A 23039-nucleotide genomic window follows, 5' to 3' on the forward strand; every position below is an offset into this window, starting at 1 on the left:
AGCTGAGAGACAGCCAGCTTCTCTGCTGTGACCTTCTGTAATGTTGGATGGAAAACATGGAGCAGCTCCAGAAGACTGTACTGCTCATGTCTGATCAGGTTCAGCTCCTGAATGAAAGCAGAACCACCACACTGACATGTTGGTTCTCCAAGCCCTCTGCCCAGTCCAGAGTGAACTTCTGCACTGAGAAGGTTTTTCCAACACCAGCCACGCCGTTGGTCAGAACCACTCTGATGGGTCTCTGTTGGTCAGGTAAGGCTTTAAAGATGTCCTGGCACCTGATTGGAGCGTCATGGAGGGCGTCCATCTTGGAAGCTGTCTCCAGCTGCCTCACCTCATGTTGGTATGAACCTCTTCACTCTGTCCCTCTGTGATGTAGAGCTCAGTGTAGATGGTGTTGAGGAGGGTTCTACTTCCTGTTTCATCACTTCCTTCAGTCACACGTTCACATCTCCTCCTCAGACTGATCTTATGTTCATCTAAAACCTCCTGCAGACCAACATCTGCTGAAAGAAAGAAAAACAATGAGACTAAAGAGAAAGAAAACTCTTCAATGTCTGAACAACACAAGAAGTCCAGTTTTCAGAAATGAGTCCATCAGCAGACAGATGTTCAGTCTTACTTTGTACACAGCTGCTCTGACTGGCTGTCTGCAGTCCAGCTCTGCTTCTGGATCTTTCTCCACACTGTGCAGAAGCTCTGATGGTGACACAGAAAAGTCAAAGTGGAGATACTTCTGTCCACCTTTGATTAGACTCATTATAAAAAGGAAACAAAGTTTGAACACAGTCATGTTTCCAGTTCACTGACTTACATTTATTCCATGGACACTCACTCTAACCTGAACCACAGCTACAACCCAACATTGTTGAGGCCTCATCTCCTCCTTTCCTGACTGTAGAGCTTAAATATGCAACAACCAACAAATAAAAGAATTTGGTTCATTTCAAAGAAATTCACACGGTGACCAAGTAAAGTAACCGTAGTAAAGGAGACAACATCCCGTTGATGGTGGGATTATTTGAAAGATTTGCTTTGGTCACGTCACCAAATGCAGTTGAACCACCCGTGGATCCATGTTTGACCATCTACCACTCTGAGCTCTGCTTTTTAATCATTTTATTATTATCATCATTCATTCATTCATTCTTTGGAGGGGGGCTATTTCCTAATGCCGCCCTAATAAGGTGATGTTCAAGGGGAAATATAACAGAAACTCTTTCAGTGTTATTCATGAATAAATTAACAGATAAACTGTGAAGAAGAAAAAACTGAGATTTAAAGGAGAGAGTGAGAAACTTGATCATCCATCCTCATAATCCATGTTTATCAGTATCTGCTGTGACCATCCTGCAGTAATAACTACAAGTCTACATTTCTGTGACTGTTGATCAATCACAGCAGGAATCTGAGCTCATCTCTGCACACAGAGCAGCTTCAGCTCTGGGATAAACTGCTCGCTTCACGTCCTTCTCAGCTCACAGACACTCATCCTCATATTTTCCTTTAACATTTGATGGTATCATTCATCTGAGTTTACACTTTATCTGCATAAATACAGAAAAACAGGCCCAAACACCATAAACCATCAGTTTCACCATTTAGAATATATTGTTGTTTCCTTGCTTTTAATCCAGAGAAAAACTCTGATTTTGATTTTCTCTGTTCTCTTTGCCACAGCCCATCCCAGCAGCAGCTGAAGCAGCTGACTGTCACAACACTGAATAACCTGGCTGGCACACATGTTAATGTTAGCCATTTAAATATTAGCAGTTAGCTGAGGCCACAAGAAGAAGAGGCCCTAGAAGAACAATGGATGATAAGATTAGATTTTCAAGACTAGGCAGAGACGTGTTTTCCTTTACTGTCTCTTACAGAGGAGGGAGCAGATACCAGACGAGGTCACGGAGGTACGGGGAGGATTCACAGCAGACAGCAAGACTGCCACGTCCATGCGAGAGAGCGATGGCTACGATAATCTCTGTTTTTGTCTCACTATATAATGTTGTACAGCCCAATTGAGGGTTATCCTCTCTGTGAACCAGATGCTTGATTTCACACAGAGGTCTACAGCGCTGTGTAAACTTGTAATTTCAACTGCAAAAGCAAATTAAATCTTTTTAAATGTAAAAAAGCAAACCCAAACCCAGATAACTAGAAGGGTTGCATCAGGAAGCATCAAACACATGGATCCATCTACTGCTGCAACCCCTGTGGAAATATGGGAGCCTCCCAAAGTACCTTTAGCCCATAGCCACATTAGCAGTCTGCTAAGCTAGAATCAAGGTAGCTGTTAGCTGCTATGGCTAATAAAACAGCGAGGCAACAAACGTTATGGTTGTCCTGTTAGTCTTTAACATTGTCATAGATGGAGTTAATTTAACAGGAAAACAGTTCTTTATGTTTCTCTCACAGAACCTGATTGAACAGCATCAATGACATAGAAACAGGATCAGCCTACATCACCAACTGAATTTGATCAGTTATGGAACGATTTACCTCGACAGGCTTCTTCACTCGCTGCTTTTAAACCTCCTTTAACCCTTTAAGACCTACCATAGAACCAAGTTCGCCAGAGCTTATATTATATTTTTACATGCTGTAGTGCCATTTTTGGGAGCATTTGTTGATATACATCAATACAACCATTATAGCCCAAATTTTAATAATATGTATGCATTAAGTGCATAGTAATCACATAAATAGCAAAAAAGTGCAATAAACTACAAAAAAATTGAAAATCGTTTTAGTTTTTTTAATATATATTTCTAGCTAGAGAAATTTAAGAGGCTTATCCCTCAAAACTGTAAATACAAAAAAGTTGCACAAAATAGCTTCCCACCACAGGAAATTTATTCTAAATGCCTTCATAGTTTTATTTTTGAAAATCACCAATTTGTATATACTGCAGGAAAAACAAAAAATAAATATTATAATGTAAATTTGCAAAAAACAGCATGTGCATCAAAATAAACTATTTCCAGCAGTGCAATATGAGTCCTAAGCATCCCAGAAACGACACAGAAAGTCAGAAAGTCAAACATAACTTTTAAAAACACCAGTATAGACTCATGAGGCCCTGAAGGTAAAAAATACATTTCCGCAAAATGACATCACTTCCACTTTCGGGCAGGTCATGGCAGACATGCGATAGTTCGTGGTGATGGACGTAGGAAGTGTTATGAACAGCTGATCGGATCGGCAAAGCCTGTTTCTGGAATATTATGTTTTTGTTGCTGCAAGTGCTTTTTATGCAGTTTTTGCAAAGCTATATGTGGAAGGAAACTGTGACCGAGGACAAGCTGATGGCACAAGATGTAAGTGCTACCGGGATTTAAAAATAGTTACGCAAAACGGAGCGTGCCCGCTCCCACCGGCTTTAAAGGGTTAAAACACACTTTTACTCCCTGACCTTTGACCCAGTGTGACATGTTGACTCACTACCTCAGACAGCTTAAAAATAGTCTTTTTGTTTTTTGGTGCTGCCTAAAAGAACCGTAAAATATCTGTCCTATATACAGTTATGTTCATATATTTTTGTACTACATCAGGAAACTCAAAAATATAGTTTGTAATATTTTAATGTTTTTGTCATTTTTCTTCTCCCATTGCATCAAAAATCATTATTTACACTGAATAAATGAGTCAGCAGCTCTCTTACATTGTTGCTGCAGGTTCATTACTGAACTTTGGAGGTTTTTCTTTGGACCGGTCACTCCTCACAGACACACAGCTGGATGCTGCAGATCCTGCTCCATCCTCTTCCTCCATCTTCTTGATGTCAGGGTGGAGTTAGTCTGAGAGGCAAACACACACACTCAGAGGTGCTGTTGTACTGGAAGCATCACACTGACGGGTTTCTAAAGTTCTCATTGATCATTTCATGGAGTTTCTGTGGTAAACACTGTCCTGTGACGTATGTGTTATGGTGAGGGTCATGAGGGCTAACCAGCCCCACTCCTTACTCCTCATATTTCAGCCTGAAGCACAAGAACAGCCTCAACCTAACCAGGAGGCTGTAACCTCAAAGGGACTTCATGGTTAGAAATAAAGGTTCAATGAAATGAAGCAGATCATAAAAACATGAGTTCCAACTTTAAAAGAAGCATCCACACGATGACGGCACAGCAGAGGAGCACTTTCTCTAACACACTGATTCAGTTCCACTGACACAAGGACACACACAGGAAGGCACACACACACAAGCCTTTATAAGAAACAACACAATCATCTGCGCTTGACTTGTCAATCCAAGTCCTTAGCCCATGAGCCCGCGGTATCACACCACAGATATTCCCTTACTTTGAAAAAATAAAGACAGTTTTCAGAACAGACCTGATGTTTATGCTACAGCCTGTTTACCAATATAATCAATATCAGATATCAGAGCAACAGAAACCTCGGTGATCAGGACGCTGGGACTGAGAACAGGAAGTGGCTCAAACGTCACAGTTTCATGACGTCAGCCTGAACTCTAGAGAGAGAAGAGGCGCATCTAGACCAAGATGGCGCCGAGTATGGCAGCCTCGTCGCGAGCTCCCCCAAGCAACAGCTGTTTTTTGTGTTTAATTTTACTTTTTCTTTATTTTTTCACGAGTAGCACGTCTCCTTGTGTACGACCGACAAACCTTACTGGACATAAAAGACGGACTTTCTCATCACTTTCCGGAGTTCAAGTTTTGCAACACGGACCCTCCGTTTGCAGACCCCCCATTCATCTCACCTGAGACGCCTTTGTTCTGGGCCCGTGGAGGCCGCAAACGCCGACGCAGAGGGAGAAGATCTGGCGTTCTGGTTCGACTGAGACGGCGCACTAACAGACCACCGTTACCCAGCTTATTACTGGCTAATGTGCAGTCTCTGGAGAACAAGCTGTGCGAGCTTGAACACGGATCTCATTCCAGCGAGAGATGCGGGACTGCTGCGTGATCTGCCTCACAGAAACCTGGCTATCGGACAAGGTACCGGACTCCGCAGTACAACTACCGGGGTCCTCTGTGCACCAGCGGACAGGTCACAGGAGCTTACTGGGAAAAGCAGAGGCGGTGGTGTGTGTTTCATGATCAACAACAGCTGGTGTGATTATGCGAACGTGCACCCAGTCAAATCCTTCTGCTCACCGGACCTGGAGTACCTGATGGTTAAGTGCCGGCCATTCTGGCTACCGAGGAATTTACAGCAGTGATTATTACGGCTGTTTACATTCCCCACAAGCCGACACTGACCGAGCACTCAGGGAACTGTACAGCGCGATCAGCAGTGAGGAAACCAAGACACCCAGAGGCGGCGTTTATCACGACCGGGGACTTTAATAAGGGTAACCTGAAGAAAGTCTCACCAAAACTCCACCAACACATCCATTTCAACACTCGTGGAGACCGGCTTCTGACCACTGCTACACCTCTTTCCGGGATGCGTACAAAGCCCTCCCCACGCCCCATTCGGCCAATCAGATCACCGCTCCATCCTGCTTCTACCCGCCTACAGGCAGAAGCTGAAACAGGAAGCTCCAACCCTGAGGGCGGTGCATCGTTGGTCGGACCAATCGAGTCTACGCTGCGGGACTGTTTTGATCACGCGGACTGGGAAATGTTTCACGTGGCTGCTAATGACATTGATGAGTACACAGACTCAGTCTGTGGATTTATCAGAAAATGCGTGGAAGATGTCGTCCCATCCAGAACAGTTAAATCCTTCCCAAATCAAAACCCTGGATTAACGGAGATGTTCGCGACGGCGCTAGCGGCACGGAGCACCGCTTTTGCCTCCGCGAACACATCGGACTACAAACACGCACATTACCAACTCCGGAAGACGATCAAAGCAGCCAAACGTGAGTACAGGGACAGGGTGGAGCAACAGTTTGACAACCCTCGGAGTATGTGGCAGGGACTAAACACGATCGCAGACTTTAGAGGAAAACCAGCACACCGCAGACCACGGCCTCTCTGTGTGAGGATCTAAACGTATTCTACGCTAGATTCGACACAGCGAACACCATGAGACCGGACAGTGTGCGCACCGCGGATGACGCCAGTGCGCACACTGTGTCTGAGGAGGATGTGCGGAGGTACTTCAGGAGAGTGAACGCATGCGCAAAGCTACTGGTCCGGACGGGATTCCCGGCCGCGTCCTCAAGTCATGCGCGCGCTCAGCTGGCTGGAGTGTTTACACACCTTCAACCTTTCCTCTCTCTCTGTCTGTGGTCCCAGCCTGCTTCAAAATGGCCACCATTGTCCCTGTACCCAAATCCTCCACCATCTCCTCATTGAACGACTGGCGACCTGTAGCCCTGACCCCCATCGTGAGCAAATGCTTGAGAAGCTGGTCAGGGACTTCATCTGCTCCGCACTACCCGACTCACTGGACCCTCTACAGTTCGCATACCGCCACAACAGGTCCACTGATGATGCCATAGCCTTGACACTCCATGCTGCCCTGTCACACCTGGAGAAGAGAGACACGTATGTGAGAATGCTGTTTGTAGATTACAGCTCAGCATTCAACACCATCGTTCCCTCAAAACTGGACAGGAAACTGCAGGATCTAGGACTGAGCAGCTCCTCTGCAGCTGGATCCTTAACTTCCTGTGTGACAGACGCCAAGTGGTCAGACTGGGCAGCACCACCTCATCCCCATCACACTGAACACTGGTGCTCCACAGGGGTGTGTACTGAGCCCTCTCCTGTACTCACTCTACACCTCACGACTGCACGGCCACTAACAACTCCAACATCATTGTGAAGTTTGCGGACGACACTACAGTGGTGGGTCTTATCACCAACGGTGATGAGACAGCCACAGGGAGGAGGTCAGCGCCTGACCCACTGGTGTCAAGACAACCATCTCACCCTCAACGTCGCAAAGACAAAGGAGCTGATAGTGGACTTCCGGAGGTGCAGAGGAGTACACCCCCATCACCATCAACGGCGCCGCTGTGGAGAGAGTGAGCAGCTTCCGCTTCCTTGGTGTACATCTGGCTGAGGATCTCACATGGTCAGTACACATAAACAAAACAGTGAAGAAGGCGCAGCAGCGCCTCTTCTTTCTCAGGAGACTGAAAAGATTCGGCATGAGCCCCCACATCCTCAGGACCTTCTATCGCTGTGCCATTGAGAGCATCCTCACTGGATGCATCACCACCTGGTATGGCAACAGCACCGCTTACAACCGCAAAGCTCTCCAGAGAGTAGTGCGGTGTGCTGAACGGATAATTGAGGTGAGCTTCCTCCTCCAAGACATCTACAGGAAGCGGTGCCTGAGGAAAGCGGGGAGGATCATCAAGGACTCAGTCACCCCAGCCATAAACTCTTCAGACTACTTCCATCAGGAAGGAGGTTCTGCAGCATCCGGTCCCGAACCAGCAGACTGAGAGACAGCTTTTTCCACCAGGCCATCAGACTGCTGAACACGTCATAGACACCTCACCCTCACTACTGGAACTTCAACATTATGCACTCCATACTGTACATTAATGCCACTGTTTTGCACATACCTACCTCTGTATATTTTATATTTTATATATCTTATTTTATTGTTTACTCTATTTCATTTGTAAAACATGTATATACACACTCACACACACACACACACACACACACACACACACACACACGAAAAAAACATATTTAGTACACACATTCAGTAATGTATATACCTTTATATATGGTACATATATTTATTACTTTTTAGATTAACCATTTTTATATTTTGCTTGTTGCACGTTATTGTATTTTGCACAACTCTGTTGCTTGTGAAGCTTGCACACAAGAATTTCACTCGCATGTACTGTACCAGTGTACCTGCACATGTGACGTGACAATAAAGGTGATTTGATTTGATTTGATTTGATTTGAACTCCACTCACGGAGTTTCTGTCGCCATTGTAGTTTTTAAAGTCCCGTGATAAAGGCGGGTCTTTCTGTGAATCCGCACGCTCATTGGCTAATAACTCGAGATTGACACATCGTTATCCAATGAGTGTGCGGGAACTTCCGACATAAAGTTGTTGTTAGGTCTAATTGTTGAATGTTGCCATTGTGTTTCTTAAATTTGTACAGTCTTAGTTCAAGCAGTAAGATCAAAGCCATTCCTTTGATCCTGAGCACCTCTAACCACTTTGTGTTGGGGGAGGTTTTATTGTAGATACATCCTATCTGAAAGATCTGTTCCTTGTGTTGTAAGCTTCCTGCTTTTACAACCCTTTGGTCAGCAGGAGGTCTCTCTCTCTCACACACACACACACACACACACACATTCCTACTTACATATAAAGGTTCACACATATACATACAATGCCTTAGAACCATGTGGGCGTTGCTTTGCTGTGTTTTGTGTGAACTGTCTCTCAATAAAAGGCAGCGAGAGGAGGCCGGATTTGGGGTCATTTTCGTGCTGGACACAGAGGAGGCCTCCCTTGCGCAAGTAATCGATCGATCGCTGACTGTCTTGTTTTCATTCATGATGAATAAGTTTCTAGAATTAGCGGGGTTTGTGGGAACAGACCCAACATTTATTTGGTCCTCCGAGCCGGAGCCTAACACATCGCATCCACCGCGAGGAGAGGGAGAGGACGCCACCGCAACGTCTGGGATGATTGACGGAAAGCCCTGGTGCCTTGATGCTTGTCACCAGGCCGGAATGTTTGCGTCTGAACTCCCCTCGGGATGGATGGCGATTGACGGGATACAGAGACTCTTCCCATGAACAGAAACAACACGAACAGTAAATATAGAAGGCCTTAGAGAGCGGCTACGTGACCCTGCGTTGATCGCAGGTACGGGAGCGCGCTAGCCGCGTAAGAGAGACGCAGGCTTCTCCGCCGTGTGAGGCGTGTAGACAACCTAGGTTCGGTGACTCCCCCGTGAGGAGTGTTCGGAATCCTCGCCATTTGGGGCGTTTGGAGAGTGTCCGACGGTTGAATTCTCCGCCATATGGGGCGTTTGAGAGTTTTCAACAGAGAGCGCTGGCTGTGCGTGTGAGCGCAAGCCGATAGGCCTATGTGTGTGTGTGGGGCCAGACGTGGTCTGCGTGAGTGTGGCTGATTGTTGTCTTGTGTGAGAATAATGTGTAAGGCTGCCTTAGAAGGGGATGTAAAATTTATGGAGAAATATTCACCGGGCAGCATGCAGTATGTAAGTTGTTGGTGTAAGAAATATGGATTTGAAGGGATATTAGTGGAAGTTCAGTGTAAAATGCTTGTAGAAAGAATAACTGTAAGTGCAGCAGGTAAAACAGGGAAAGCTAAGCAGAGGAAGGAATTGCAGTTAGCAGTCGCTAAGTTGTGGCTGGAGCAGGCTCAAAAGAGAAGAGAAGCACAGAATGTTAAAAGAGCAATATTATAAGCAGTAGTTGTGAAACCTGAGGATGAAACCACAGCTCAATCTACTGCAACTACTCTAGAACAATACCGTAGAAAAGCATTAGAAAGAGCAAGAATGTTAGCAGAAAGAAGAGCCAGAGAAGAGCGTGAGAGGCAGAGGTGGAGGAGAGACTAAAGGCTGAGTATGGAGAGGCATTAGGAGCAGCATTGAGTCCAAAACAGACTAGGCAGGAGAGGAGACAGAAAGGAAAGAAAGTGAACATAAGCGTTGCAACCACATATCCATCCCTGACACAACAGAAAAAAAACATATGGTGTTTAAGTCTGCCTTGAAAGAGGATGAAATACACTGCAAAGTTTTATTGGGCAGCACGTGGTGTGTGGATCATTGACGAATGAAGTGAAATTGTGCTCTAAGCAGAAGTGATTGTGAGCGTGTCTGACGTCACGGTGTGTGTGAAAAGGTATCCAGCTGGGGCAGACGTGATTCTGCAGGTCACCTGCCCAGTGGACAAAGAAATAACATAGTTGTGTGGTGAATGATAACACGAAGAGTGTTTATGTTTCTCAGCCTGAAACAGCTGTAATGCTGCTTTCTGTTTATGAGAGAGAGGGAGAGAGAGAGAGAGAGAGAGAGAGAGAGAGAGAGAGAGAGAGATGTGTGTTGTTTTAAGCAGTGATGAGAATCTGATTGGATGAATGTTTGAGATTGATCTAGCTGTTGATTTGTCTTTTGTTACTAAGTTGAGTCTGCCAAATGGGTTGTTATGATTTATCCCCCTGGCATGAAGAACACGTGTCATGACTTAAACAAGGCCTTTCTTTCCTTTGCTTTCCTTTATTTTCTTTCCTTTGTTTTTATTTTGTTACTTTCATGGTGCACTGAAAGTTTCGGTTGATGATCTCTGTTTGAGCAGATCCGCACGATTAGAACAGAAGCGCTATACGACTCGTCGTCGAGAAAACTGTTGCAAAGTGAGTTTCTCCAAAAATCAAAATGGGCTCAGGAGAAAGCCACTTATTTGGGACAATCAGAAAACAAGTCCCTGCCAAAAAGGATTCAGCGACGTAATCCGATTCTAAAGTTTTTCTTTTTCTTTTGAAATGACGTCATTGCTGGCAGTAGAAACTTATTGCGTCACGAGACCTTCTACTGTCAGCAAATAAAAAATGAGTGGAAAAATTGACTGACAAAAGCTGACAAGACTGACTGACTTAACACCATTGTGTGAAGTTAACCCCCACCTGACAAAGGTGTGGCTGTATCTCTGTGTGTGTCTCTACTGCAGGAGCAGAAGGAGACCACAGGAGGAAACTTGGGTCACATGACTACGTGAACTCTGCAAATTTAACCTTTTTTAGGTTAAAATTCTCTGTGTCTGTGAATTCACCATGGGTGTGTTATTAACTACTTTGTGTTGCTCACAGAGATTACTGTGAGAAAGAGTGTATACGAATGCGCAGCGCTAACATTTACCTTTCTTTTTCCACAGCAGATGGTTAATCATGTGATTCGATCATGTGATTTATAGCAGGACACAGCTTAATGATGTTTTTCTATCACAGGATTACTGAGATTTTGTGTGAAGAAAACTGTGGTTACAGGCTGTGTGTTGGTGATGAAATTACACTGTGTTGTGGAGAAAATATGAATGTTACAAGGGAGAAGTGAATACAGTGTGACACTGTTTGAAACCAGTGTTACTTCTTTTTACAGTGGAGTGTTAACTTTATGACCTTCTTGATCTCTGGAATCTGGATGGCCGACGCCTGACCACCAGGATGAACGTGTGTTTGGCTAATGTTTGTTTTTCTTTAAGAGTGCTTGTAAAGGATTCAGCACAGACAGACAAGTGACAATTGAACAAATGTGCAGTGGTTACAGAATAGTTGAATATGGGCTCATTAGCTGGCCACTATTGAGCTCACAGTGATAAAATGAGTGGAGTGACATTGCTTAAGGAAAGTCACCGATTAAATTGTGGAATAAATTGGGATGATTCATGATTTGGGACAAATTATGATAATAATAGTGATTTAATGATTTGAGAATATCTGCACATGATATTTGTCTTTTATGCTGAATACTTTATTACTCTTATGATCTATAGTTGGTTGAAAATGTGAAGTTTGATTTAAAGACTTTGTCTTCCAGGATACAGGCTCCATGTGGAGCTGAGAGTTAGACAAGCTAAACATTTAATTGCTGACTGATGTTTTTACACAGGGTTACAGGTTGGAGTATGGCTGCTCCAAGGGACAAACCCTGGAGATTGTTTTAGATTTACATTAAAACCCCTCTAGTTTCTCAGAAACTGGCTAATTTAGAGACTGTTACTCACTCCAGGGCCTCCCCAGAGGCTGGGTTTCGGCCCCCAGCTGACTATGGACCCCTGGAGGTTAAGAAGCCAGCTGAGGACTGCACCTGGCTGTCGCTGCCTGAGCAGAGTCAACGCTTTGCGCAGCTGCAGTCTGCTATGTGTTTGCCAGAGGCCCGTGCGCCTACTGGTTCTGCTCCGTTCCTGCCAGAGGCCCACGTGCCGTCGCCTGGCCCAGCTTCAGCTCCACCCATGCCGTCGCCTGGCCCAGCTTCAGCTCCACCCATGCCGTCGCCTGGTCCAGCTCCAGCATCATCACTGTCGCCTGGTCAAGCTCCGGCATCATCCTCGTCTGGTCCAGCCTCCGTGTCTTCATCCTCGTCTGGTCCAGCCTCTGTGTCTTCATCCTCATCTGGTCCAGCTCCCACATCAGCTCCAGCCTCGCCTGCAGTGGCCTCCTCTTCAGCTTCATCAGCTTCGTTTGGCCCGACCTCTGCATCAGCTTCGTCTTCACCTGGTCCAGCTTCAGCCTTGCCTGATTCAGCCTCCCCATCCGCTTCGCCTGCAGCAGCCTCATCATCCCCTCTGCCTGGCCCAGCCTCGGCTTCAGCCTCTGCCTCGTCTGGTCCAACCTCCGCCTCGCCTGGTGCTGCAGGGGCCACGCAGCCTTCAGGTCCCCTACTACCACCTCCACATCGTCGGTCATCTGCCAGGCCGCTTGTTGGGCATCTTCGCCACTGTGGACGACGTCCTGAACGCCGCCACTGCCTTCCGCGTGGCCGGCCTCTGGACTTGCATTGCCGTCCACACCGTTGGCCTCCCGAACCGATATACAAGTCTCCCCCGGCTCTATGCAGAGTTATTATTAGCAATGCAAACTTGGGTTTCATCATGCATTGTGTGAGATAGCCTTTAACGTATTGCAAGGTAACATTCCACTGACCAATCAGCAGTACAAACAGCTAAAAAAGAAAAAATGGGCTGAAGGATTTTATTGCAGAGAATGCTTTGACACACATACCTAAAAGGAGAAGGAGGAATGCAGAACTCATTCTCTCGTTGGCCAGACTTGATTTCTTACAATGACAAAGGCGAAATTGGTGTTGATAAACACACCATCCCGGGTTCACACATTTACGACCTGATTAAAGCCGTCACAACCACACACACACCTTCAGACCTATTGGCTGGACAGAGTTTTTAAGGGCTGTTTCACATTTAAACATACCGTTATCAGCCAACACCGGCATACGTAAGACCATTGCCATGTATAAAACTGTTGTTTTTCTACTGTAATGGGTTTTTTTTCACTAATTGCTGCTAGATTGTTTTCTTTTATTAACGTTAAATATGTTGTCTTTTATTACAGGTTAATGTCTTCACTTTTCTATTATTACTGTTAAATATATGTTTTTCTATTAGTAGTGTTGAATATTTTGTGCCCCCACAAAAAAATTCTAAAAGTTTTTGTTATAAAAACAAAAATGCTCTGTTTAAATAACTTTTAATGAACCTTATAAATAAACACAGTTTAAAAACATCGAGCTACTAAATCAAGCGTAGCCTGAACTTACAGTCACACTGAACACAGCAGGTGTCCCTGCTCTCAGATACAAAACCTGCCTTTAAAAGTTAAGAGTAATAAAATCAGCAGTCCTGATTCGATCATTTGTAGTCTCACACACCACTTGTGCATTTTTGTTGTTTTGATTTACATACGTTGATATTCTGCTGTAAACAACTAATGAGAGCATTTTATAAAAGCTTTGAGTGTCCATCAGGATCCTGTAGAAACAGCTTCCATCTCAAACATCAATATTCTGAATTCTGTTTAGAAAGAAAAAGATTTCTAGAAAATTCTCTAAAGAATTCAACATCTGTTTTCTTTTCTACTACTTAAAAAAAAAAACTCACTCTAGCACAGATTTCTTTAGCCAAACGTCTTTCTGTGTCTTCTATAGAAACGTTAAACATCCAAACTATGGGCAGAAATCTGTGCCATCAGAAACTGAATTTGAATAAGTTAAATTTGAATTTGAATTACTCAGATTGAATCTGAATTGTAACTTGAATGAAAGCTTTTGAAAACTGAATTTGAATTAGTCTAATTTGAAATTGAATTTATAGTTTGAAAATGAATTGATTTGCTTTGAAACTGCATTTTATCCTTTAAAAATTCAGCTCTCGAATAATTTCAGATTCACTTCTCACCATTCAGTTTCAGTTCTACAATTCAATTTCAGTTCCAAAATTCAGTTTTTTGGGACTTACATCCGGTTCCGGTTCAAGCGCAGATTAATAGAACTACGGACTGATAGCGTTACTGACGGAATCTACAGCGTCTTGAGCTGAATTAAGACTTCAGAAGTCATTCGTCATGTCGAATGACCAGCGGATAAACTCTCAGGTTGGTAATAAATGTATTACATGTATAAGAACAAGTGTCATGTTAACAAATGATAGCCGTACAGTAACCTTTATGCTTATTGTAGCTGCTAGCTAAAAACGCTAATTTAGCGTAGTTTGCCCTGGATTCAGCTTTGACAAACAAATATGATCGACTGTTTCTAGTAGAATTCCAAAGTTGTCATCTTGTACCCTCTCAGAGCCCTGTATGCTTGCAGAGACCCTACAGTAGGGAAACATGCAAAACGCTGTCCAAACCTTTGTATTTTAGCTTTATTTATGTCTTACACAGCATCCCAACTCTTTAGCTTAACTTAATAACTTTAGCTAAAGTGAATAGTTAGTCTAATTCATTAGTGCAGCATTACTGGATCACCTCTGTTTGAAGTAATATAATATGATATACAACTATCACTGTGTTTAACTACCATGATAATTCTTAGGGTACTGAGTGCATGCTTAATTAGATTTTTTTTTTTAAACATACTGCTCCATTGCTATGTTTGACAGGCTGAAGTTGTCGGGTCACCTCCTAAATCGACCATCTTTTACAGGTGTTTTGTGCCAGAAATGGAGTGTCCACTGAAGACTGAAGATACTGAATCTCTACGCCGTGCCATTGATCCCTCCTGTGCCTTCATCTAGACAAGAGACATTAACTTAACCACTCTCACATGCTCTGTACCTACATCACCTTCCCTGACAGTCGTAGCTTGGCTCATCTGAGGGTGAAATTATAAGAATGTGTTATTTTGCAAAGTGCTCTCTAGGGTTCCTAAATAAAATATGGCATTGAGGTCATTTCTTTTGAATTAATCCCTTCTTCTGAAATATAAGAACCTCTCCTGGTTTAAATGGCACTTTCTGTTCCTTACTTCCTGTTCCACTCCCAAACCCAAATAGAGCTGACAAGCTGACACAGTAATATGGAAGAGGGAGAGAAGCTGGAAAGGACTACTACAAATAAACCCAATGCCTAACAATGAAAAATGTAAAATAAGAACAATAATAATAATAAAGATAAAAGATGAAGTAACAAGTTTTTTGTTTATTCCAAATGATCATCCAGATGTCTGTGACATGTGATGACAAACACCATAATGGAAGGCCTTTGTCATCACATGCTTAAACTCATCATATATTTTTGCATATGCTGAACAGGCAGTCAGACATGCTGTAACTGGGGTAGAAAACTGCATGAACACCATACAGCAGGGGTCTCAAACTCCAGTCCTCGAGGGCATGGAAAAGTTGCATGACACCGCCCTCGAGGACTGGAGTTTGAGACCCCTGTCATATTCCATATGACAGGTGTGGTTGAACTTCATGGAGACTCTGAAGTTTCTCTTCTCTTCTGGCAGGACAGGAATGTGGCCTTGTCCTGTGAGCCACCGTAAGGATGTACTTAGAGTAGAACTGGACTGTCACCGCCCTCAGGCTCTTCACCTTTTCAAAGACAAAGCAGTCATTTAGATAAAATATTAGATATTGTTTACCTGTAAATGCACAAAGAGAATTTAGAAATGTAATTATTGTCAAGAGTGAACAAGCACTGATAGTGTAATTTACAGCTGTGGCCAAACGTTTAGAGAATGAGAAGTGTTGTTTGTTTATTTACAAAGTTTGCTGTTTCAGTGATAGTTGTATATCATATTATATCACTTCAAACAGAGGTGATCCAGTAATGCTGCACTAATGAATTAGACTAACTATTCACTTTAGCTAAAGTTATTAAGTTAGCTAAAGAGTTGGGATGCTGTGTAAGACATAAATAAAGCTCAAATACAAAGGTTTGGACAGCGTTTTGCATGTTTCCTTACTGTAGGGGTCTCTGCAAGCATACAGGGCTCTGAGAGGGTACAAGATGACAACTTTGGAATTCTACTAGAAACAGACGATCATATTTGTTTGTCAAAGCTGAATCCAGGGCAAACTACGCTAAATTAGCGTTTTTAGCTAGCAGCTACAATAAGCATAAAGCTTACTGTACGGCTATCATTTGTTAACATGACACTTGTTCTTATACATGTAATACATTTATTACCAACCTGAGAGTTTATCCGCTGGTCATTCGACATGACGAATGACTTCTGAAGTCTTAATTCAGCTCAAGACGCTGTAGATTCCGTCAGTAACGCTATCAGTCTGTAGTTCTATTAATCTGCGCTTGAACCGAACCGGATGTAAGTCCCAAAAAACTGAATTTTGGAACTGAAATTGAATTGTAGAACTGAAACTGAATGGTGAGAAGTGAATCTGAAATTATTCGAGAGCTGAATTTTTAAAGGATAAAATGCAGTTTCAAAGCAAATCAATTCATTTTCAAACCATAAATTCAATTTCAAATTAGACTAATTCAAATTCAGTTTTCAAAAGCTTTCATTCAAGTTACAATTCAGATTCAATCTGAGTAATTCAAATTCAAATTTAACTTATTCAAATTCAGTTTCTGATGGCACAGATTTCTGCCCATACCAAACACTCAACACAGCAACACTGAAAGCATTTGAGTGTAACTTTCATTCAAATTAAACTTTATACACAATTACAAAATGGAAAAAATTACTAAATAGTAAAACACTACAACCACTGAAGAAACAAATAAAACCAATCACAATCAACATCAAAATATGATCATAGAAAAATAGAAGAGACATATCATACAATTCATATACAGGGAGTGCAGAATTATTAGGCAAGTTGTATTTTTGAGGAATAATTTTATTATTGAACAACAACCATGTTCTCAATGAACCCAAAAACTCATTAATATCAAAGCTGAATGTTTTTGGAAGTAGTTTTAGTTTGTTTGTAGTTTTAGCTATTTTAGGGGATATCTGTGTGTGCAGGTGACTATTACTGTGCATAATTATTAGGCAACTTAACAAAAACAAATATATACCCATTTCAATTATTTATTTTTACCAGTGAAACCAATATAACATCTCCACATTCACAAATATACATTTCTGACATTCAAAAACAAAACAAAAACAAATCAGCGACCAATATAGCCACCTTTCTTTGCAAGGACACTCAAAAGCCTGCCATCCATGGATTCTGTCAGTGTTTTGATCTGTTCACCATCAACATTGCGTGCAGCAGCAACCACAGCCTCCCAGACACTGTTCAGAGAGGTGTACTGTTTTCCTCCTTGTAAATCTCACATTTGATGATGGACCACAGGTTCTCAATGGGGTTCAGATCAGGTGAACAAGGAGGCCATGTCATTAGTTTTTCTTCTTTTATACCCTTTCTTGCCAGCCACGCTGTGGAGTACTTGGACGCGTGTGATGGAGCATTGTCCTGCATGAAAATCATGTTTTTCTTGAAGGATGCAGACTTCTTCCTGTACCACTGCTTGAAGAAGGTGTCTTCCAGAAACTGGCAGTAGGACTGGGAGTTGAGCTTGACTCCATCCTCAACCCGAAAAGGCCCCACAAGCTCATCTTTGATGACACCAGCCCAAACCAGTACTCCACCTCCACCTTGCTGGCGCCTGAGTGGGACTGGAGCTCTCTGCCCTTTACCAATCCAGCCACGGGCCCATCCATCTGGCCCATCAAGACTCACTCTCATTTCATCAGTCCATAAAACCTTAGAAAAATCAGTCTTGAGATATTTCTTGGCCCAGTCTTGACGTTTCAGCTTGTGTGTCTTGTTCAGTGGTGGTCGTCTTTCAGCCTTTCTTACCTTGGCCATGTCTCTGAGTATTGCACACCTTGTGCTTTTGGGCACTCCAGTGATGTTGCAGCTCTGAAATATGGCCAAACTGGTGGCAAGTGGCATCTTGGCAGCTGCACGCTTGACTTTTCTCAGTTCATGGACAGTTATTTTGCGCCTTGGTTTTTCCACACGCTTCTTGAGACCCTGTTGACTATTTTTAATGAAACGCTTGATTGTTCGATGATCACGCTTCAGAAGCTTTGCAATTTTAAGACTGCTGCATCCCTCTGCAAGATATCTCACTATTTTTGACTTTTCTGAGCCTGTCAAGTCCTTCTTTTGACCCATTTTGCCAAAGGAAAGGAAGTTGCCTAATAATTATGCACACCTGATATAGGGTGTTGATGTCATTAGACCACACCCCTTCTCATTACAGAGATGCACATCACCTAATATGCTTAATTGGTAGTAGACTTTCGAGCCTATACAGCTTGGAGTAAGACGACATGCATGAAGAGGATGATGTGGACAAAATACTCATTTGCCTAATAATTCTGCACTCCCTGTACGTTCATGTGATCTCTACGATTAAAAAGCCAATAACCTTGAATCCTTCATTTAAATTACATTTAAATCTCAGCTGGCAGCTGTTGGAGTCAAATTGTTAAATGTTGTCATTGTGTTACTTAAATTTGTAAGTCTTAGTTCAAGCAGCTGATCAAACACATTCCTTTGTCTTTGACCACCTCTGCAACCAGTCTGTTGGTGGGGGAGGCTGTAGTGTTTTATTATAGGGACATCCTATCTGACGGTTCTGTTTTCTTGGTTAACCCTTGTATGGTGTTCGTATTTTTGTTACTCAGCCAGTGTTCATGGGTCTGGTGGACCCGCTAGAGTTTTGGCTTTCCAAATTAACACTATCAAACAATTTTATGTTAAATTACTCAACAGATGTTTACTTCATCCCAATTACAGCCATATGAACAGCAAACATGGTTAATTTTTTCCCTTTCCCTTTGTTAGATCACATTTATGAATTAATGTGCTTCTCGTTTTTTTTGTAAAATGTTATAAAAAAAATTAAATCAGTTATAATCAAGTGGAGTGAGTGGAAAGACACAACACATTTACACGTGAAGCAATATGTTTCACAACTAAATGGGATCAGCTGCTCATAAATGGTGACATTAGGCCCAGGGTTGTAAAACGGGGAGGCAATGCACCCACTTATCCCACACTGTCCTGATGGCAGCTAGCTTAGCTCTCTGCCGTCGAGCTGGTCTGTCGTCTCGGTTATCAAAACGGATAATCCTGGAAATTTTGTGGAAGCTTTCCAGAGACATTGATGCACGGAAAGGTTCTTGCCGGTTTCTGCATCCCACCGGGATTCTGTGGATTCCCCTTTGGACCTGAAAACTCCAGCAAGGATAAGAACCCCAAAGTAGGCCTTAGGGTTCTTATTAGATCAATTTGGTCCATCTCCTTCCAACTCTCTCCAAAAACACACCTTCCGTCTAGATTACTGCAATCCAGAATAATTTTCTGGATGGAATCTGGGATGAAAAGCTCAAATGAAGACTTGATGTCCTGCACATGAGTAACTGTCAGCCGTGTTGGCCCTGGCTTATCACAGTAGCAGCTCTGCAGGGTGGCTCAGTTCTTGGGCAAGAAGACCATTCAATTTCACCATTTATTGACATCCATATTTCTTCACTTGCTGTCTGGTGGGCTTGTTCTGGTCCTGGAGCTGGCTGTTGATGGGGTACTCATCTTCGTTTTGTTACTAAACGGTGCTAAACCTCATCCTCTTCTTCAAAGACACTGTCAGACTCTGAATTTTCAGAAATGTGAAATATTCTGAAACCTCTTTGCCAACATCATCATCCGAAGCTCCTCTCTCTTCCAAAATCAATTGGAAGGTCCTCGCAGCAGATAATCTTTTGCCATCTTGATCAGTTGTGAAAAAGAACCACACTGGCAAAGTCTTATTTATAGTATTATTCCCCTAATTTGCAGGTGGGACAGGGTATGAGAAAATAAAATTTGGATCCCTCAAGAAAGAGGGTAAAATGTGCGGGAATGTAAGAGCAGACGGTGTCGATAGTTGAATTTTCAACAAAGTTGCAACTTTGTGCGGGAGCGGGAGGGAAAGAAAACACTATCAGCAGCACCAGAAAGGAGGAAGACAGAGTATGGGAACACAGGACCTACACTTTCAACACTTTTATTAGACCTGGGTCCAGTGGACCCGAACACCTTGTATGTAATGTAAATGCGTGGGGGAAGGTACAGTATGAGGTCATTGAAAATTTGTTCGGATTTATGTTCTTCACAGAAAATAAGCCAAAGCCAATGAATTTCAGGTTGAAAAAATAATTGTCTAATTTTTCTTTTGAAAAAAACTGAAAACGGGTCTCACAGACCCGAACACCATACAAGGGTTAATATGTTTCCTGCTTTTATGACCCTTTTGGTGAGCAGGAGGACACACAAACGAAACTCCAAACACAAATACACACACACACACACACACACACACACACACACACACACACACACACACACAGACACAGTGCCTTATCCTTTGTAACCATAAGGGTGTTTTACCCTTAGCGGTCAAAAGTCTGGCTGTACTTCACAGCAAAAGATGCAAACTCAGCAGCCTGCAACAAGCGCTTTAAGGTGATACTGTGATGCTGTCAAAGGAGGTAACACCTCGAATCTGAGTAGTTACATGAGGCTGTCTTCTTGTTTGATAGAGTGAAACCATATATACCCTATAGCTGCAGAAAAGGCTAACATTGTTATCTTTTTTTAAAAACCAGCTAAACATGAGAGGTTTTAGGACAAAGTTTGTGTTCGAGCACCGATTAAGCACCGGCACCGTTTCAAAAGTATCGGTTTGGCACCGGTATCGGATAAAACCTAAACGACACCCATCCCTACTCCTAACATGCCTCCTTCCTCCTCTTCCTTTTCTTTCAGCCATCAGTAGCATGACAGTCTTATTCATTATGATCCACACATTTTATTTGGTAAAGCTTTAGTTCAGAATGCCCTTACTAATGCAACACTCCCCATTTACCCAGGCTGGCACTTGAGTACACTGGCTTGTGGCCCCTTGTGCCAGCATTAGTGCTTTCCTCCTTTCTGCTGCTCACATTCACCGATCACACTTTGACTATTACCATTAAAACAAGAGTCAGAAAATTTAGCAACAGAGCTACGATACTTTAAATGTTAAAGTTTCATGATTCACGTGTGGATGTTGCATAAGAAAAGCATGATGTATAAAGTATAAGTGTTTCTGACCAGTTGTTCATGTTCCTTCATTTTTCCCTGAAATCTATCAAATACTGTCCAACAGACTGATGGCACAGCAGTGCAGAGGCTGCAGAACCTGCGTCTGAAGCCTCTGGTTTAAAATAGTTCAAATAAATAATCCAGCTATAGTTGTCAGTGTTTCCACTGGTGCACAGGAAATAACTTTATTATAAAACACAACTTGTACATTCACACAAGCACTTTTTCCATGTTTCTAAGTGCTTCCTGTCTAACATTCACACTCTAATGGATGCATCGGAGAGCAACATGGGGTTAGTATCTTGCCCAAGGACATCATGCAGACTGGCATTAAACCACCAACCTTCTGGTTAGCAGGTGACCTGCTCGACCACCTGAGTTACAGCCACCTCATCAAAGTGACCAATCACATTAGAATCCTGTCCTGCTTTAGGCTCCGCCTCCAAACCATCCAAAGCGGGTTTATTTGCACCATGTATGCAGGTAAACTCAAACATCCATTCAGCTGCTTCAGAAGGAAAATGTCAGCTTGTGGTTTCAGTCACAGGAAACTCACAGGTTAGAGTCCAGCCAGAGGGCTGCTGTTGTTTATCTGTAAAGTCTTTACATTTACAGAAATAAATAATTATGTGGACACATCTGGAGCATCAGCAAACATGAAACCAGGCGACCACCAGGACCAAGCTGACTGCTGACACAGAGTTCATACTCTAACTGCTAGCTGCTCTGCTAGCTAAGTGAACTGATGTTAAAGGTCAGAGTAAAGAAATGACGTGATGCTGCTGGGAGTGACACCACAGACTAGCAGCGTTTAGTTACTCAGCATATAATGCAGTTAATCTGAAATCTCTTTTCTCTCTGAAACAAAGTGACAGCAGACTGAGTCAAAGACAGAAACCTTATTTAAACAGCAAATATTCACCGGCTTCACTTCCTGATCCAGGATTCAAAGAGGACGTTGCACTTACTCAGCTTCTTCCCATGAACGTCTTCACTCTGCAGCTCTGCTGTCTGGACCAGGTCTGTGTAGAAACAGAGACAATCTTCTGCTTCATCAGTCCTCTGTGTCTGCAGGCTGAAGTCACATTAAACACTTCACACCAGCAAAGAGTCTGAAGCTCACAGGTCAAAGGTCAGCTGCTGCACCTTGTGTGATATTGTTTGATCAATAATTAACCTGCAGCAGGTTTCTGCTCCAACTCCAACACACTGAACAACCCTGAGAACAAATCAGATGATGTGGGTGTGTCTGCAAGCTTCAATAGTATTAAACACCTCACACCAGCAATGAGTCTGAAGCTCGCAGGTTAAAGGTCAAAGGTCAGCTGCCACACTGTATTTAACATTTCAACATGTATACAACCTGACTGTGTGCGTGTGTGCAGCCATAAACAGTTTAAACATTAAACACTGAACCATAAAAAGAAGCTTAGCTGCAGCTCACAGGTCAAAAGGTCAGCTGCTACAGCCAGTTATGACTTTACATAAATCATCATGTTTTCCTCTCAGCACTTGGGCTGTTTTGACTCAGCTACACTATGGGAAATGGCCAATGGTTCCACAGCTGTTCTTGTTCACAGCATCATCCAGTTAGAGAGGAAACTGTATAATGCAATGACCCATACGGTAAAAAAATATATTTTAAAATATATTTTGAAAGATATTTCAAAATATACAAAAAATGGCCAAAAAATATATGTGTTAAAATATATTTTATATTTTGAAATATGTTTTAGCACATATATTTTTTGGCCATTTTTTGTATATTTTGTAATATATTTCAAAATATATTGTAAAATATATTTTTTACCGTATGAAATATATTTCAAAATATATTTTAAAATACAATTGAAAATTAATTAAAAATCTTTCAAAAATATATTTTACCCCTCATATATTTCAGTCGAAGAAAACACATTCACATGTAACAACTGAAAATCTTTATTTGATATCTAAAACAAACATAGCATATAAATCAAGCTAGGAACATACATTATACAACTTTATTCTCATAACATTATTAA

The 23039-nt window shown here is 42.6% G+C and overlaps 1 long non-coding RNA gene across 1 annotated transcript; it reads right to left on the reverse strand.

Moving 5' to 3' along the window:
* Positions 1–451: 451 nt before the first annotated feature.
* On the reverse strand, positions 452–22193 carry LOC120438743. The gene is made up of 4 exons (XR_005612094.1): positions 21984–22193; positions 3662–3797; positions 623–699; positions 452–506 (listed from the first exon to the last, which is right to left on the reverse strand). It is a non-coding gene; the product is annotated as an uncharacterized LOC120438743 (long non-coding RNA).
* Positions 22194–23039: the final 846 nt, after the last annotated feature.

The sequence above is a fragment of the Oreochromis aureus genome, linkage group 3 (assembly GCF_013358895.1).
Source record: "Oreochromis aureus strain Israel breed Guangdong linkage group 3, ZZ_aureus, whole genome shotgun sequence".
NCBI classification, from domain to species: domain Eukaryota; kingdom Metazoa; phylum Chordata; class Actinopteri; order Cichliformes; family Cichlidae; genus Oreochromis; species Oreochromis aureus.